Genomic DNA, 17,567 nt, shown 5'->3' on the forward strand with positions numbered 1-17,567 from the left:
TTTTTACTTAAGTGTATGTTATGTTATGGTAAGGGTATAAAGGTAAGCCAAAAGGAATATGCCTTTTCTTTTGCAGTGGAAAATAGTGATATTGTGAGCTGAACAGCTTTGCTCTAAAGAAAGTGGCTGTGGTTTCCTATTCTTGTTTTCATTCTCTTGAAGATCTTTTTTCCTTCTTTTCACTTGTGGGGACAATTTGATTCCTTCAGAAATGATGTTCATGCTGACAATTACTAGAGAGGTTACTTTTGACCACTAAGGTGTTGCTTTCATTTTAGTTTACATGCTTTCTTGTATTTAGTCTAATTAAAAGGAGAAATTAATTTGCATGAGAAAGAAGTAGTCAAATTTCAATATCAATACAAAAAATATTTTCTTTCTAGTTTCAGTTGGTTTTCTAAAAAGAAACTAATGATTTTGGTGTCTTTTTAGTTTATAATGTGTTATACAATATTTTTAGATGCTTTAAGGAGCAATATTTTATATCAGTATTAAAAATGTACAGGAAATAAAAATTTTTTTACAAATTTTTCATTTTTTTTCCCCATGTCAAATGAAACTCCACTGTTTTCAAAAGACCTCTTCTTAGAGCTGTAATGTTCAAGTAGATAATGAACAAAAATTGCTCTTTAATAATTCATGTATTAAAAAGCCATTTGTATGTGATTTTCTTCACCTTTGAAGATCAATATATGAAAATTAAATATAAAAGCTCTTCTGAAGCTTTTAAAAATCAGATAGCTCATATCCATATACGACCCCACCTATACTTTGACAATATTCAATTTAAGAAATTTTTAAAAAGTGAAATTCCACGTGTTTGGCTGTATTAATATACTGCTTATGCGAATTTTCTAATGAATATTACCACTGTGAGATTATAAGCATATATGTTTTTATTCTCTCTTTAAATATGTAACTGATAGTCTTACCAAGAAAACTCATACAAAGTTAGTTCTTCACACCAGGTGAATGTTCAAAGCACTGTTAAGGCTTGTTCCTAGAGCTGCCGACAATGAAATAATAAAGACCCTAACAGCAACTGTTTTTTGCAGTCTGCAGATGTAGGCTGGTTACAGACTGGAATAAACTCCTCAGGAACAAGGAATATCTCCTTGTCTGCCCATCTGAGAGCAACCATCAGGATGAAAACAAGGCAGGCAACGGCTCTGGTAAGATGAGGGAAAGGCAGGGGCAAAATAATGCATCTTGTTACAAGCTAGGACGTTATCTTCACCTGAGTGCTGTGTTGGCATGGTTACCCAGCTCCCAGGCTAGAGCTGAGCCTTCTTGGAGGGCTCAGGGAATAGACAGGAGGGCTCTCTACCAATCTCTCTATGGGATGTGTGCTGTACCCTCAACAGCCACTGAGGCGTAAGGGCTGGAGATACTGACAGTATTCAACAGAGAGCTGCTGGAGATATAGTTTGTTGTGCTTAATCTCATTCCTAAACAATCACAGTTGTATATTTTATTGAAATAGTTAATCTGTGGCTTGCTGGGACTTGTGCTATATCTCCTGGTTTATTGTAAATGAAAAAAGGAAAAGAAAATTTAAAAAGTAAACGAAAAAAGGGGAATGCTATAGAAAGAGATTTGGGAAGAAAAATTGACAATCATTGGAATTTCAGCATTTTCTGAAATTCTAAATTATGTTTTAGGCAAGTGTTTAAAAACCAAAACCTACTCTTTTCACTGTTGTTCATCTGTATCAATCAGTTCTCCTGGCTCCTACTGTTGCCAGTTGTCAGTAGTATGTATTATTTTCTATTTGGATGGCAGTGGTCTCCTAACTTGCTTGATTTTTCTAAACAGTGTGATTTAAGAGAGTGTATCCTATTTTAACCTAGTAACCTGAAAACATATAGGGGCAGATCAATTCAGAAATTGTGTACAAGTTCTCAGGGACTCATGCACAAGCTCTGAGTTTATGGCTTGAAAGTTAAAGCTTTCACAGAACCTTTAACTTTCATGGAATATTCTGAGTTGGAAGAGACCCAGAAGGATCATAGTAGAAGACAATTCAGAAAGAGGTTTTTCTATTTTTCAGGGAGATTTTGCTTTTTATCTGTGCCTTTTAATGCGACTTAGCAGGGTACATTTGTCTGTTTATCTGTTTACGCCTGCAAAAGAGCATTAGACATGTGTAGCATGACTGGACAACGAATTCAGCTGATCTGGAATGGTGTTGGATCCATTGTGACTGAACAGGGCACATAGACACTCAGTCAGCAAGATCCATGGAGGCATTGGGATTATACCATGTGAGTAACAGATTTTGCTCAGTAATTCAGGGCATCTTGATTGTGTGATTTCCAGAGGTGAGTATGGAAAATTAAACCTGTATTCAGGATGGGGTTAGTTCTGCTCCAAGATTTTGTTGGAGAATTTGAGGGTTGATAAAGCTGCTAAACAAAATTTTGCAGCCTTATTGAAAGGAGAGATGAAAAGTATTTTTTTTATTTTTCTACAATACTGCAAAGTTTCTGGTCAGAAGTCCTGAATTATCTTTAACTCAAATTAAAATGTCAGTGTCTTTACTGAGCTCATTCTAGAAAGCATCTCTGTCAAACCACCTGCAATGTTCTGTGAGGGCAGACAGACACCAATTTGCATGTGGAGTAATTCCTCTGAGATGCATGGTAGCTATGGAGTGCTGTATATTGCTATGGTCTCTCTTATTTTCTTTAATTAAAATGTGGCTCTGGCTGAGCAAATCTTTTAAAGTATGTTCTGTTCTCATGCACTCCTTCCTTGTGATGGATTAGCTATGGGATTCTTTTTCTTTCAGCCGATAGTTTCTGAGAAATCATTGACATGTATGGCAGTAAGCCTGGCTGCCAGGCTGTGGTTTCTCTCTTGTTTCTTTTCTGTCTCCTTTTTCAAAAGGTCCCAAATCAAATGCTGTCTTTAAGGTAGGCTAAGACATGCCTGTTTTCACTGGCTGTATTTGCAGCTATTGTAAGGAAAGCATGTGACACTGACCTTCCACCTTCCTTTGTATGTAGTTTTCAGAAATTTGCAATTGCTTCTTGCTAAGATTCCGCATATAGGAACTTATATGTAATCTTCCTGACATTTAAGGACTTGCTCAACCATTAATTTCTTTAAACATTTCTTTAACTCTTTTTTTTCAGTGAAATTCGTGGGAAAATCAGTAATCAATACGCTCATTTTATTTAAACCTTTTAAAAATTCTTATTCTAACTAATGCAGTTGGCAAGTTTCACTTAGGGCTAACACAGGTAGCTGTACAGGAAATACTGAACAAGTTATCACTGTTCATGTTAAACAATTCTAGAATCATAGAATGGTTTGGGTTGAAAGATCACCTAGTTTCAACAAAAAGATATAAACTAAAATCCAGTAATTGATCACATAATGGAGATGACTTTCTTGATATGATAGATTTTTTTGGTGTAAATGCTGGTGAAATGCAAATTAAATTCTTACCTTAATTTCCTTGTAGTATATACTTTTAATATAGTCTTATTGTAACTTAAATTATATAAATGTAATGCAAACATGCTCAGATCAGAACCCATAGAAGCAAAATGAAGTATCCTTTGCTAAAGCATATTTAGAAGTCCACTTTCCTTCTTGTTTTCTCTTTCAGTTTAATTGTTTTATTCACAGTTTTTAAAAGGACAGACTGTACATAACTGCAACATATTGCTCCCCAAGCTCCAGATAAAAATTGTTTTCCGAGTTCATTTTAAGTGTAGAATGAGGATGTTGAATCTCAGTTCTGCAAAACCTTACATGTACTTAAGTTCTTGAACTGATCACATTAAAATGCTTGAATGAGTAAAGTTACTTCTGTAGGCATTCCTAAAGAGGTGATACTGTAATCTGCAATCTCATTAGGCTATGTGGAAAATTATATAATGGTGGAACAACAGCCTTGTAATTATGATCTATAATTATTATGAAATTACATGAAGCTGTACCATTCTACCTCAGCTGCTACCCTATAACCTGAGATTTTTATAGGAGAGCAGAAGACTTCTCCCACTGGCAGTCACTAATATTCCTACAAAAGCAGTTCATAGGGCAAAAGAGAAATTATTCCTACTTATTACCAAATAGATTAGAAGGTCTAATTATCTTCCAAGTGTATCAGTGAACAATAAAATGAAATAATTAGGGTCAAAGGATGGCCTGCTTCCGAGCAGCCATAATTTACAATATGTTGGCGTTCAGAGTTCTGAGGATTAATTATTATGTTAATTTTGTCACTGCACAGAGTACTTGCTTTTTTCCATTTATTCTGGATGTTAAAACAAGAAACAGATAATTTATAGCTGAATTTGGCGTACGTAAAATTCTTTTGTCTTAGCACATTATCATTGGGTCTTCATGGTATAGAATGACAGTCATGTCTAGTCACAGCATTATGCATCACGGCTCTTCACAGAGCACAAAGTTTTTCATTCAGTGAATTAACTTTTTTTTTCCTAAATTCCAGCTTTTGATGAGCAACCCAGGTTGGCAATTGCTATCTGTTCAAACTCTCACATCAGTCAAGTCCCAAGCAGTCATTTTAATCAGAAGTAGAATATATTGCCCAAATGAGCCAAAGCTATTTCTAGAAGCAAAAGTAGCAACACTAAGCACTTAGTGTACAATAAATTATCTTATATTACTTGATGGATAATGATTATAGACTTGGAGCAGTATGTTAACAGCAGCTTCTAGCACTGTGGATATTTCCTACAGTTCCTCTATAATAAATACAGCAGTGTGAGAAACATAAAAATTAAGATTCATGAAATATCCATTCAGTTTCTTTCACACTTTTACATTTGGTTTTATGTTTTAATATTAATTCTTTTACCATTAGTTTTCCAATTTCTCTTTTATTTTCCTGTCAGAATCAGCGGTATTTTGCAGCATCAGAAAGATTTTGATGCACTTGACTGCCCACCAGGCTGAGATACGTGCCAACTTACCGTCCTTTGTGAGCTCTGATAGCTGATAGTGATGGGATGCCGACCTGCACAAGTCACAGTAATGGGTTTTGACAGGTCCTGTGAATTGTTAGTTTTTCTTAAGTTTCATTCTTGTCACTATTGCCTGTGGCACTGTGAGCAGAATGACAAAACAGGCACTGCAGCTCCATTAATGAGCTACCTGTGCTGTTCATACAGGAGAGCAATCAGCCTTCTCTTATTCCCCCAGGACATTAAATTAAGGTTGGCAATGCATGCATAACTGCTGCTGAGGCCTGGTGCATAGGCTTAGTCTGCAGTATTCTTAATTGCATCTATACCTGCAAGCTTATGAAATAACCTGCTTGCATCTGCTGAAGGCAGAGCCAGATCAATTTGGAGGCATGCAGGTACAAAAACAATGTTTAGTGTACCTAAATGCATTTTGTAGAACACAAATACACAACCCAGCACTGAACTAAGCAGTTGATATGCTGCAGGGGAGGGATGACATCTGCAGGGAATGTTATGGGCTGGAGAAGTGGGCTCGTGAAAAACTCAGAGTTCAACAAGGCTGAGCACAAGGTCCTGCACCTGGGTTGATGCAGTCTCCGATATAAGTGCAGACTGAGTGATGAATGGATTGACAGCAGCCCTGTGGAGAAGAGCTTGGGGAACACCAGTGGTTGAAAAGCTGGCAATGTGTGCCAACAAACCAGAGAGCCAACTACACCCTGGCTGCATCAAGATAAGTGTGACCAGCAGGTTGAGGGAGATGATTTTGGCCCTCTACTTTTGTGAGACCCCAGCTGAAGAGCTGTGTCCAGCTTTTGGCCCACAAGTACAAGAAAGAATGGATTTGTTTGAGTGGGTCCAGAGAAAGACCAAAAAATTGACCAAAGTGCTGCAACTCCTCTCCTGTGGACAAAGGCAGAGAGAGCTGAAGTTTGTTTAACTTGAGGAAGAGATCTTATTGCATCCTGTCATTAAAGTGAGTTTACTAGAGAGATGGGGCAAGAATCTACCAGGTCCTGTAATGACAGGATAAGGGAACCAGTTGTATACTAAATAATAACCTCAGTGCATCAGGCCCTCATCTTTCACGTAACAAGAAATAATTTTTTCTAGTGAGCACATGCAGGTAATACACCCCAGGAAGAGTAGTGGCATCTGTGGTTTTTCTGCCAGGCCTCCACAGAGGAGGTTGCAGAGCTGCTAGAGGTAACTGCATAGAAGTCAGTGTAGGTCCACATGCAGTCCCCCCAAATTCCCTGATCTGACACCTGGTTTAACAAGCCATGACCAGCTATAACTCATTAGCTCTGAGTTACAAAGCTTAGTTAACATAATTAGACTGCATTCAGAAATGAGCTTTGACTCTTATGCTGTGGTGCATTATGCGAACTCTTTTTTCGTTTGTTTATGCTGTGTTGATCTCAGTTTCTATTTGGGCTTTTTGGTGTTTGTTTGTTTGTTTGTTTTCCCCTTATGTTTCATGAGAAACTAAATTCCCTAGTGGACAAATCTAGACAAGGAAATTGTGAACTTTGTCACCCCTACTGTATTTTGTAAAGAAACACATAAAGAAATTAAGTCAATCTCTGGTTGTATGAGTCAAACTAGATAATTCCCCCATAACTATTTGCTCATTGTAGTGCACCAGGTAGCAGCACCACCAGCAATGTGTTGCATTCTGAGATATTCAACTTTATCTTGAATCAGCGCTGTGTGTGTGTACACCGTAAATCCGGTTTCTTCTGTTCTGCTCTTGATGGTTGTCAGCCATGATGGCTTCTCTGGCCTGTAGTGAGGGAAGGTACCAGGGTGACTCAGACAAACAGCACAAGTAGTCATCCTCTCAGACCTGGTGGAAATGCATTGCTTCTTGTTGTCAGTGGCATCTGTGTAGCTTTCTGGTAGACCAAAAGGCGAAGAGAGTACTCACCATGCTGTTTTGTGAAGGAGTAGTCTCACCTGATCAGTTTAGGTGTTGGCTCCTAGACACATTCTGTTATCTTTTAATATAGATGGAAACAAATTTATATGAAATGGTTTTCATTGTTTAAATGTGATAGAAAGAAAAACAAAAATATATTTATGAAAATTATACAAAAAGGATTTTCTCTTAAGAGACTTATGGGAAGCTATAGGGCCTGTGATGGTGGGGAAAGAATACAGTTACAGTCAGTTTTGGTTTGGTGTTTTTTGCATGTTTTCCCTGCCTCTGGCAAGAGGCAGGTAGAACCTGTGTCTGAGAAATTGGTTTAGAGTAAATGTGATAGTAAAGTTCTGTAAATTTTACAGAAATGGGAATGCAAGGGATATCAAGCGATGTTATGGTCACTTATTCCACATTTAAATAAGACTTCTGAACATAATACACCTTAACCTGTAGAAGGTACTTTTTTTTTTTGGTGGGACTAAGCTGTTGAGCAGGGCAGTCTTAGAGTTGTCTTGCATACTGCCCAATAAATGTTATAGATAGTAGCTCAGTAGGCAGGTTGTCATAGTGACTATGTGGGATGGGCATTGTCACAGCTGCCATGGGTGACTTGCTGAATCATAGACTTCATAGAATCATTAAGGTTGGAAAAGACCTCCAAGATCATTGTGTTCAACCTTGTAAAGTGATAATGCACAAAGAGCTCACTTAGCTTTGTAAATGGGCCAATGTAACAGTTGCAAATGTGATTGGTCATCTAAGATTGGTGTTTTCTGTTTATTTAATTTAAAATTATGTACCAAGGAACCTCAAGGACTTAAATAACAGTCCTGCCACAATCACAGTTGTAGTGCCTGTTTTAACAGGCAAGCCAGAAGAGATTAATAGTTATTTTTGCCAAATTCATTATTCTTTGATCTCCTTCAGCATGTAGCATTGCACATGTGCATGCCATTGAAATTGACAACGATGCTCTGTGTAGTGGACAATCTGCTTACTTCCCTCCTTGTAAGGTTTTCTGTGTTGCTGTTCTGGTGGCCTGGAAAGGCTCAGGGATGGCTTTGGAGAGCTGACGCTTCAAAGGACGAGGAGAGACTTTTGATCTTGTCTCGGTCTTGGTGTTTATTAATTGTTTATCTAAAAGATTTTCTTTCAGCTCGACAGAGGTCTGCACAGCAAGTCAGCTATGGGCACATTCTTTAAGCTTTCGGGCGGTTACTTATTTTTATACTTTAAGTTACGTGTACAATATTTATAATTTTTCTCTAATACTTTTTACTCTTATTAACTGGTGCACTTTTAGTAATGACTAATCTCAAAGTGCTACTACTACTACAGAAGATGGAGGCTAAGAAGAAGAAGAAGGACAGGACACGCTCTAATTCTTCTATCTTACTTCTTTAGACTTTCCTGTACTAAAATCTTAAATCTTGTGTTTTACACTCTAATTAACTTATCTCTTCACTATACACTCAGTGAATTCTTCTTATCTTCATACAGGTCTCATCTCTTGTGTAGGATCAAAATCTTGCTACTAGACACTTCTGGCAACATTCTAGGATTCTCGAGCCCCCCAAGGGCTTTTTACTAAAATCTCACACCTCCTGTCCCTGTAAAAAGCTTTTTCTTTGCTTTGTTTACATTGGTACTCTATCACCAGGCAGTGGTGAATTAAAAATAAAATCAATGAAATAAGCAGTGTGTATAAACAAAAGCTAGTAAACTCACTTGATTGACATTTGAATCACAGGAGTGAAATCTCATAGACTTTGTTGCCTGAATTTAACCTTATTCTGTTATTATGTTTGCTTATTTTTAGCCCAACTACGCTGATTATATATTGGCAGAAGCATTCACTACCTCTTGTGAGGAGCGTAAAACCATCTTGTACCTAGGAATTACAATCTGACTTGGTATTCAGATAGGTAGAGAGGAAATAGTAATGTCTTGCGTAACTTGCATGCTGAAGAGTTCTGGGAGCTTGTGTTATTAATCATCCTTGTCTTAGTCCTGGCTTTCAATGAAGGATATTTTTAGCTGCACACACAGAGAATGACTCCTTGAAGCCGCAGTTCTAGAAAGTACTATTTGTAGTTTAAAGAACTCGTCTTGCTCACAGAATTGTAGAGTGCTTTAGTTTTATTTTGCACTTATATTTGCACACTAGTGGAATATCTGCAAGTACTGTTAGAGAATCAAGCATATAGATCCATCTTTGCTGATTGTGATGAAACCCTGGGCTTGCCTAGTATGGGAATATTTACTGAGTAATTGTCATCCTCTCCTTTTATTTTTCTATATATTGAAAAGTCACTGTATCTCATTTTTTTTTCCTGTGGAAATTAGTACAAGAGCAATATTGATTTATTTTACATGGCATTTAGAACTTTTAGATCATGCTTCCTTAAAAATATTCTAGCTTCATAAAAAACCCAAACAAAACCCCCAACAACTTAAGTTACTTCTGTATATTTTATTTTCCTAAAATATCTTTGAATAATTACTTAATAGCATTTCCTCAAAAATTACTGCTCAGGAGAAAATTGCTTCTGTAAATCAGAGTGAACTTTAACATTTAGGAATAATGTGAGAATCTGTTTCCCTTCTGTTCTCACAACTTAATTGAGAAATTAGATATACCTGTAGCCTCCCAGTTTGATGTGATTGTTAGAGTTTAAGTGCCTTACATCTGATTACTAATTTTTATTTTCATGATTTCACTCATTGGAAAACAGCTTAATTTCCTTTGGCACTTAGGATCATAGATTCTAAATTGTGTATACTAACTTGTATGCTTTCATTAAAGAAATGTAGGAAAAAATTATAGTCAGACAGAACCCATTCACTTAAAAAATACATTTAGAGACTCTGCAGTCCTGTGTGGAAGATCCCCTTTCAGCTTTCCAATTTCCTAATTTTAAAGGTGACCTTCACAGAGGTTTAACCAGGGATTTAGTGAAAGAAAAACATGTACTTGCAGGGAAGCCAGAAAACTGACTGAAAAGTGCAGCCTGGCCCATCATCTGTAAGAAATATCCTGCTCTGCTTGTTGGAATTGTGCTCTGAGCATTTCTGCTGGAGTCTGATGAGACTTGACACATCTAATTCTGTTAGGAGCCTGGCATTTTAGCCTTTATTTTTGGGCTGTAAAATATTTTTGGTGTTCAAGGAAATATTTATGAAATCTGGCAAATAATTTGAAAAATTATGCTTATATGAACTGCTACACAAATCTATTAATTTAAACCAGCTAAAAGTCAGGACCTTAAAAAGATCCAACATATTTATTGTATGCTTGATTATTTTCCTGAATTTCATATCAAGTCATAGTCAAGTGAAACATAAGTACTGCACCAGAAAAAATAAACTGATAAAAATATATCACAACAATTTTAATACAGCAGAAAAAAACCAAAAAAAAAATAATGATGTTACCCGTAGGATTAGTCTGTAGAAAGGTAGCAACCAATAAATGCAGAGGTAATAAGGGCAGCAATTTAATTATGCATTTTACAGAAAAGGAGTTTTAGTTCTAAATATGAGCTGCAAGCATTTAATTGTTTCAACTTCTAAATGACAACTTCCAAATTTGATTTGAAAAATCAAATTTGAGGCACATTTTGTGGACTGCCTTTCATCTCATGTCACATAATAAACTTTAAATGGACTAAAAGCATCAAAGGCATAAAATGTCAGTTGAAGCTAGGACTCAGAAGTTTAACTCCTTTTCAATATTACCAGTGGAAGACGTGTCAATAAACTTTATACAGCTAAAGCTTCAGTGCAATTTCCAATATAAAGATTATAAGAGGCAGAGATCTTTCAGGTCATGGACTTTTTTTTTAGGTAGCTCTCTCTTTTTAGGTAGAGGTATTTCTCCCTCTTGATGTGAAATTTTCTGTGTGCAATTTCTTATGTGGGTACTCAGGATTGCCAGATACTTTACAGCTGAGCCCTAATTTTAAAATATATTTTATTATCTGAAAAGGTTTTTAAAACATTGCTCACTCTTTCCCAGATCCTTCATGATTTCTAAAGATCAGACCCTGCAGGTACTTTGCTTAATAAAACAACCATGAGACATTCAAAAGGCTGTAAGATGTTAAAGAATAATTGGAAGAAAACAGAATACAAAGGGGAATGTAGCACAAGATGCTGGACCTATCTGTCTTTCTCATGTCTGAAGTGGAACAAAGACACTGAATAGAGAAAGCAGGTTTCCTTTCACTGCTCTTTATTGAATCTTCTCTCGGTAAGATGAAAGAATGTGAATAAGAAAGACTTTCCTCTGCACCCCCAAAAAGCTGAGAAAAAGCTGATCATTCATACTGAAGGTTCCTGCTGATAATATCTCTAAATTTCTTAGTATTTTTTTTCCCTAGGCGATTTCAAGTTACGCCTCTGGTGATTTCTCACTAAGAAGTGGCTGACACCCAGTTCTACTGGCATTTGCATGGTGTAGATGCTCTAGTACCAGGCAAACATGAGAATGTGTTGTGCAACAGCTTTGTCCTTGCACGCTGTCCCAAGGTATGTAGTACTCTGATCATTAGCAGTATTAGCTTGCGCCTCTCGTTACAGGAAAGACATTGAGGGGCTGGAGCGTGTCCAGAGAAGAGCTGGTGAAGGATCTGGAGCACAAATCCTATGAGGGGGAACTGGGGGAGCTGGGGGTGTTTAGCCTGGGGAAAATAAGGCTCAGGAGAGATATTGGTCTCTACAACTGCCTGAAAGGAGATTGCAGCAGTGTGGGAGTTGGTCTCTTCTCCCAGGTAATTAGCAGTAGGAATAAGCTTCAAGTTGCTCCTGGAGGGGGTTTAAATTGGGCATTATGAAAATTTCTCCACTGCTTGGCAAGCACTGGAACAAAGTGCCCAGGGAAGGGATTGAGTCACCAAACTTGAAAGTATTTAAAAAATGTGTAGATGTGGTGCTTAGAGCTGTGGTGCTTAGGAACTTAAATGTAGTACTTAGTGGCAGACTTGGCAGCTTTAGGCTTATGGTTGGACCTGGTGATCTTAAAGATTTTTTCCAACCTAAATAATTCTAAAATTCTGTCTGTCAATTTATTTTTTCTCACTTTCATTTGCTCTGTTATCTTTCATCTTCCTCAGCCTTTTTAAAAATAGAAGTAATGTGCAGAGAAAACACTGCTGTCATTTAATAAGACTAAATTTTGAAATGAAAATAATTTAAGCAGTGAAATAAGTTTCTTAGACAGAAGAGTTTCAGGACTGAATGAGAAAGTATCTACCAACTGTGTGTAGGTACAAAGGATGTGTAGACAAGGCCTGATTTTGCCTTGAAGTTAACCCTTCTTTGAGTAGGAAGTTGAACTGCTTGACTCTCTTGAGCTGTCCGCCAACATAAACTTTTTCTATGGGGATATAATGTGCAACAATGTTCTGCTCCTGCTTTATACATGTAAGTCACCCTGCTGCAGGTGTCGGTTTTGTTGCTGTCAGAAAAGTAAAACATATTAAATATTCTGACTTATAAACTGAAGATAACACTGTGATTTTCACAATTAATGCAATGAAAATAATTTTGGGCCACAGCTTCCAGTTTCTTCACGTCAGTTCTCTATTCTGTTTCAAAATGAACATTTTTCCTGTCATAGGCTATGTGTGGATATTCATTAAAAAACTAGATAGAACATTACAGAAGGTGAAAGATTCTAAAGACATGCTGTATACCAGCATCCCCTTTATCCCATATCTCCTTCCATGTGCTGCACTAAAGCAACAAAAGGCGAGACAGCCTGTATGGAAATCTCAGTGTTTTCTCCTATGTCCCTGATGATTTTGCAGTCCACTGCTTCTCAACCACTTTAATAGTCTTTAGGGGCTTTCATCAATGAATGATGATTCAGGACAGTTCTTGTTTATCCAAGTTTTAGTAAAGAATCAAACTGATTCCCAGAAGCCCATGGAGGAGTAACAGGAGCACTGTCTCTGTTTCAGTATTTAGCTGGTGCACAGGCCACAGGATGATGTTTCTGCAAATGGAGCATCCTTGATGAACTGCAAGACACATTATGTGAGAAGGCTGCCTGTAAATGAAAAATCTGAAAAGTCATTCTCTCCTCAACTAATTTAAAGGAACAGATATGGATTGAAGAGGAAAAAAACCTAATATTTTGGCCAATATTATGATTTCCTTTGAGATACAAAAATAAGGACAGTAAAGTCAGTCTTCCTATCTTCTGTCTTTTTGTATTGCCTTGAGTCTGTTGCTTCTTTGAATAAAAAAGTGCAAAGTCCAGCCCACAAGAAGTCCTGACTGTATTCCAAGAAGCCCAAGGGTTTTGACTATGACCCTACAGAAAATGCCACAGAAGAAGCATTGCAGCAGCTTTGCTACCTTCTCAAGAAGCTGCTATCTGAACTAAATAAAACCTAAATGAGCCTACAAATTTGTAAAATAGACTCAGTTTAGCTTGAGTTTTAGGTCTGAGGTACTCATATATGCTCATCTTCCAGCATCATATAATATGGTAGTTCTGCCTGTGGTGTAAAGCAGAGCAGGATCAGCTTCCTAGGGTTCTATTTTTTTTTCATACTCCTTTTAGTAAAAATTTTTAGAAACTTTTTGTCAGAAACAGCTAGAGCTTTTGTACAGGTCTACTGTGGATAGGTAGTTACTGGCAACTGGGTCACAGAAGATCTTTTCTTTTTTCCCCTATAAAGAATTGTGTAGTGAAGTTGAAACAGCAATAAATAGGAAGAAATGATTTATTTTCATTGTAGATAAAACTCTCAGCATCAAATAGGAACTTTGATGTATTTGTGTAAGAAAAGTTAGAAAAGAATGTTTGAATCATTCATCGCAAAGCATTCCAAAGCTGAAAGGTCAAAAGTTTCTCCCATCTGTCAGAAAACAGTCTCCAAAGCCAGAAGACTGCCAGAAATGTGCTCAGTCCAACTTGATTTTGACCATTGGGAGTGCTGAAAATGAGGAAAATAAAAGAAAATAACTTCAAAATTAAAGGGGAATAGGTATTTTCAGTTGGACATTTCTTTAGAAAGAGTTGTTAAATTGTGACTCCCCCAAAATGTATATACAGCTCTGCAAAAATATGAATCCTAGTAAGTCTTAAAAGCAGATAGAAGTCAAATATTTCTGCAGCCTGCATGTTGCATTTTCTGTGTGCTTCATGAGATGAAAAAATGATTTTAATAAACAAAGAAGTCAAAGGGCTCTTGGGTGACTCATAGAGACAATTCAATATGTCCTTTTGCATTACAACTTGAAATATGAGAGAAAGTGAAGGAAAGTTTTACATAATAAGAAAGATAATCTAAGCTTGCTACAGTATCTGGGAAAATGATAGCATCTGGAAACAGAAGGTCTTTAAGTGATACTGCTGAATCCAGGACCATTCTTGTGAATGATTACAACTTTGTTAAATTCTTATCTTTCTGTATGTTGCAGAAAGCACTAGCACTCTCAAATCAAACTTTATTTTCTGGTAAGAAAATGAGTTTTGATCAGACTACTTGGAATTCTATGGTTTCTCTGCTGTGCAGTAAATGTAAGTCTTTCTGAAGTCTTGCTGAAGTAATACCTACATATGTAATACCTAATAAGTAATACCTAAATATGACCTATACTTACAAGTATTTTTACTTTTATGATTTTATTTTTAAAATATACCAAATAAGCAATGTTTCTTTTTTGAAGTGGTTGTATAAATATCATTAAATATATATAGGTATATGCATACACTCCATTTACTTCAGAATTTTTCCTCTTCTTTTTCCTCATTATCACTAATGTATTAGGTTAACTCATTACTGTATTTGGGCTTATGTTTCTTGGAATTCTAGTCTATTTCTATGTTTGAAATCTATTTCCCATTTTATTTGGATTCCTTCTCATTTGTTCATATTTTTCTTATTTCACTCTCAACTTCTGCATTTCTTTTTAATTTTTCCTACAATGATAAATACTAATATGGGGAAGAGATTTAGCTCTGCCCTCTTAGGTCACCTTAAAAACCCTCCAAGGATTTGTCATACTGTCTCCATCTTTGAAATTCATTTGAAAATCTTTCATGACTGATCTTGAGTTATGTGCAAACTTTCATTTCCAGTAGGATTTTTGCTTATTGCTTTATGAATACACTCTATGTGTGTAAATATTTAGCTATGTATTATTTCAGTCTGCTTCTCCATTTCCTTAGGCTTTCTATTTTTGTGCTTATTTTTTTTTCTCCATCACTCTTCTCTCCTCACCCCCACACCCTGTTTGCTAATATCCATCCTTTCTCTCTTTCAGTTTCTTCCTCACACAGGATAACTTGTGTTCCTGGAATATACCTCTGTTGCAAATTCTCTTGCTGATTTTTCTGTTTTTACTACTTGTTCTGTTAATGACAAACCATGACATTGCCTACATCAGCCCCTGCCTTCTCTGTGCTAAGCTTTAAGATTTCTAATTATGTAGTACAGAGTGATCACCTTTACTTGGTGATAGAAATAAGCAGCCTTTCACCCCACCTGCAAACTGCAGGGTTATACCCAAATCCCGTGTGATCCTGCGCTTGCATGTTTGGGGGTCCCCTACTTGCTCCTATGCTGCGCCCTGGAAAGTGCATGAGATATAAGGCAGGATATTTCCTCTAGGATTCTGGGACAAGTGGATAATTCAAAAGAGCATACTAAAAATCCCTAACAGAAACGCAGTATTTATTCACTCAGAGGTGTTACATACCACAGAAAAAATGCCTTGTCTATTCACCTGAGTCCCTCTGTTTCTCTCAAGTGTAGGGTGTGTCCTGATCTGCCAAAGGAATCATCCCTCTGTGCCTTAGACTGTCTTTGTAGGAGGTACTTTTAAGACTGAATTATCATCTTCTCAGAAAATGTTTAGCTGTCTAAATTTGTTTTTCAGTCTAAAGCTGTAAGATTTATAATATCATCCATAGATTTTTTGAGCAGCAATCACTCTTTCAGACATCATCACCTTTACTCAATTTCTTATCTTTGGCTTCTGTTGTATATATCCTTTTTTGATAGCCTCAGGCAGGGTAAAATATAAGTCCTAAAAATGTTCTTGAGTGTATAGGGAAGAACTTTACATGCCTGGATCTTGGCAGCAGTGCCCCTCAGTAAATGTGATGATATGGCTTGAATATGTTTCTCATGGAAAGAGCAGAGCCTCTCAGAGTGCTCTAAAGAGAAACAGAGTTACAGAATAATTAGGAAATGGCTATTATGCCTCAAGTTGTGTGTGTATCTGGTGAGGAAGGATTACAGAGAGCAGGGAGTGCTGTAGTTTATTTGGCATACATATTCTTGCAAATCCAAGGTACTTTCAGACATTCCAGGTGATGCTGAATTCTGGCTAGCCAGAGATAACTGCTCAGGCTACTTTTCCTACTGCTAAAGCTATTTTTTTCTACCATCTGGAACTTAACCTTATGAAACAAATAAAACTTAGTATGTTTTTGAGGGTTTTTTATTTCCTTAGGCTTAACCCAATAATGTGTTCTTCCTTGAAGGGGATAATTATTTAATGTCATGTTTTTGTGATGGTGTAGAAATTGTGGAGCAAAACATAAATACTTTTACATTGATTTTTATTTATTATTTAAAATGCTGGAGAATTTTCAAGGTAAGTGTTTCTGAGATAAACCAAGAAACAACATCTGTCAGTGGGAGGAATTCGGAGGAATTCTGTCCTTAAAACTTCAAAAGTTCTCAAGATTGGAGAAAAAGCAACATTTATACGGTGTCTAAATTAATTTGTAGGAATAGGATCACTGCAAATGGGTCCTTATACCTAAATCCATTTCTCCATTTTTGAAAACTGGGCCTCATTTGGTATTCTGTGCATCGTTATAATTTTTTGTTTTGTTTTCTTCTATGAGTTTTTCTAAAAACATATCCCAGTCAGATGCATTTAGTCAGGTTGCCATACCTGTAGCATATTTCTCTCTTCATTTTGAAGCCTGAAAGCAAATATTTGCTCTTTGGATCCTTAGCAGATACTGTTACTGTTTTGAATCGCACAGCCAGGACAGATATACTGGGTTAAATACAGGAGGTACAGAAAGGTCACACCTGATAGCTGACGTACCTGCTGATTATTGTGTAGCAAAATATTTCTCTTGGAAGCATTTTTTAATAAATGCAAGTGAACACTTCAATAATTTGAGTAAGATGTACAAAATATTTAGAATTTTTCAGAGCTAGAACACTATGATTGTGCTATCTGTAAGTGTAATGATTCATAAGAACTTCAGAGAAAATAGTAACAAAATTTTTGACAATAATAGCAAACAAAAATAGCAATCTCTAGTAACAAGATTTAATAAAAGTAAAGAGATTGCCAAAATAGACACACTTGCTACAGTAACCCATGGGTTTTGCAGAAAGATATAGACAAAAATTACACATAATAAAAACATTTATTCTATTGACAGCACAAAAATTGCCCATCACCTGATTTATAGAGTGTAGAGATTCCCCAATTTAGTTCATGATTTGTCTGAAACCATTGCATACTAACTAGCAGATATTGCTAGCTTCTAATTTATTATTCTTCCTGCATAGTTTCTCTCCAAACAAAATAATGAAAAGAACAAATATTTTGCCTTGGAGATAGGTCAAAATAGCAAGAAAATAATTATATTCTTATACTAATTTTTCTGAATAGCTGAAGCAACCTTGCAGTCATTTGTCCTATAG

The 17,567-nt window shown here is 36.5% G+C and overlaps 1 long non-coding RNA gene across 1 annotated transcript; it reads left to right on the forward strand.

Annotated features, from left to right (window-relative positions):
* Positions 1–2,128: 2,128 nt before the first annotated feature.
* Positions 2,129–13,393, forward strand: LOC131557190 (uncharacterized). Its single transcript, XR_009274703.1, has 3 exons — positions 2,129–2,264; positions 11,256–11,403; positions 12,837–13,393. It is a non-coding gene; the product is annotated as an uncharacterized LOC131557190 (long non-coding RNA).
* Positions 13,394–17,567: the final 4,174 nt, after the last annotated feature.

This window comes from Ammospiza caudacuta, chromosome 4 (genome assembly GCF_027887145.1).
Source record: "Ammospiza caudacuta isolate bAmmCau1 chromosome 4, bAmmCau1.pri, whole genome shotgun sequence".
Classification (NCBI taxonomy): domain Eukaryota; kingdom Metazoa; phylum Chordata; class Aves; order Passeriformes; family Passerellidae; genus Ammospiza; species Ammospiza caudacuta.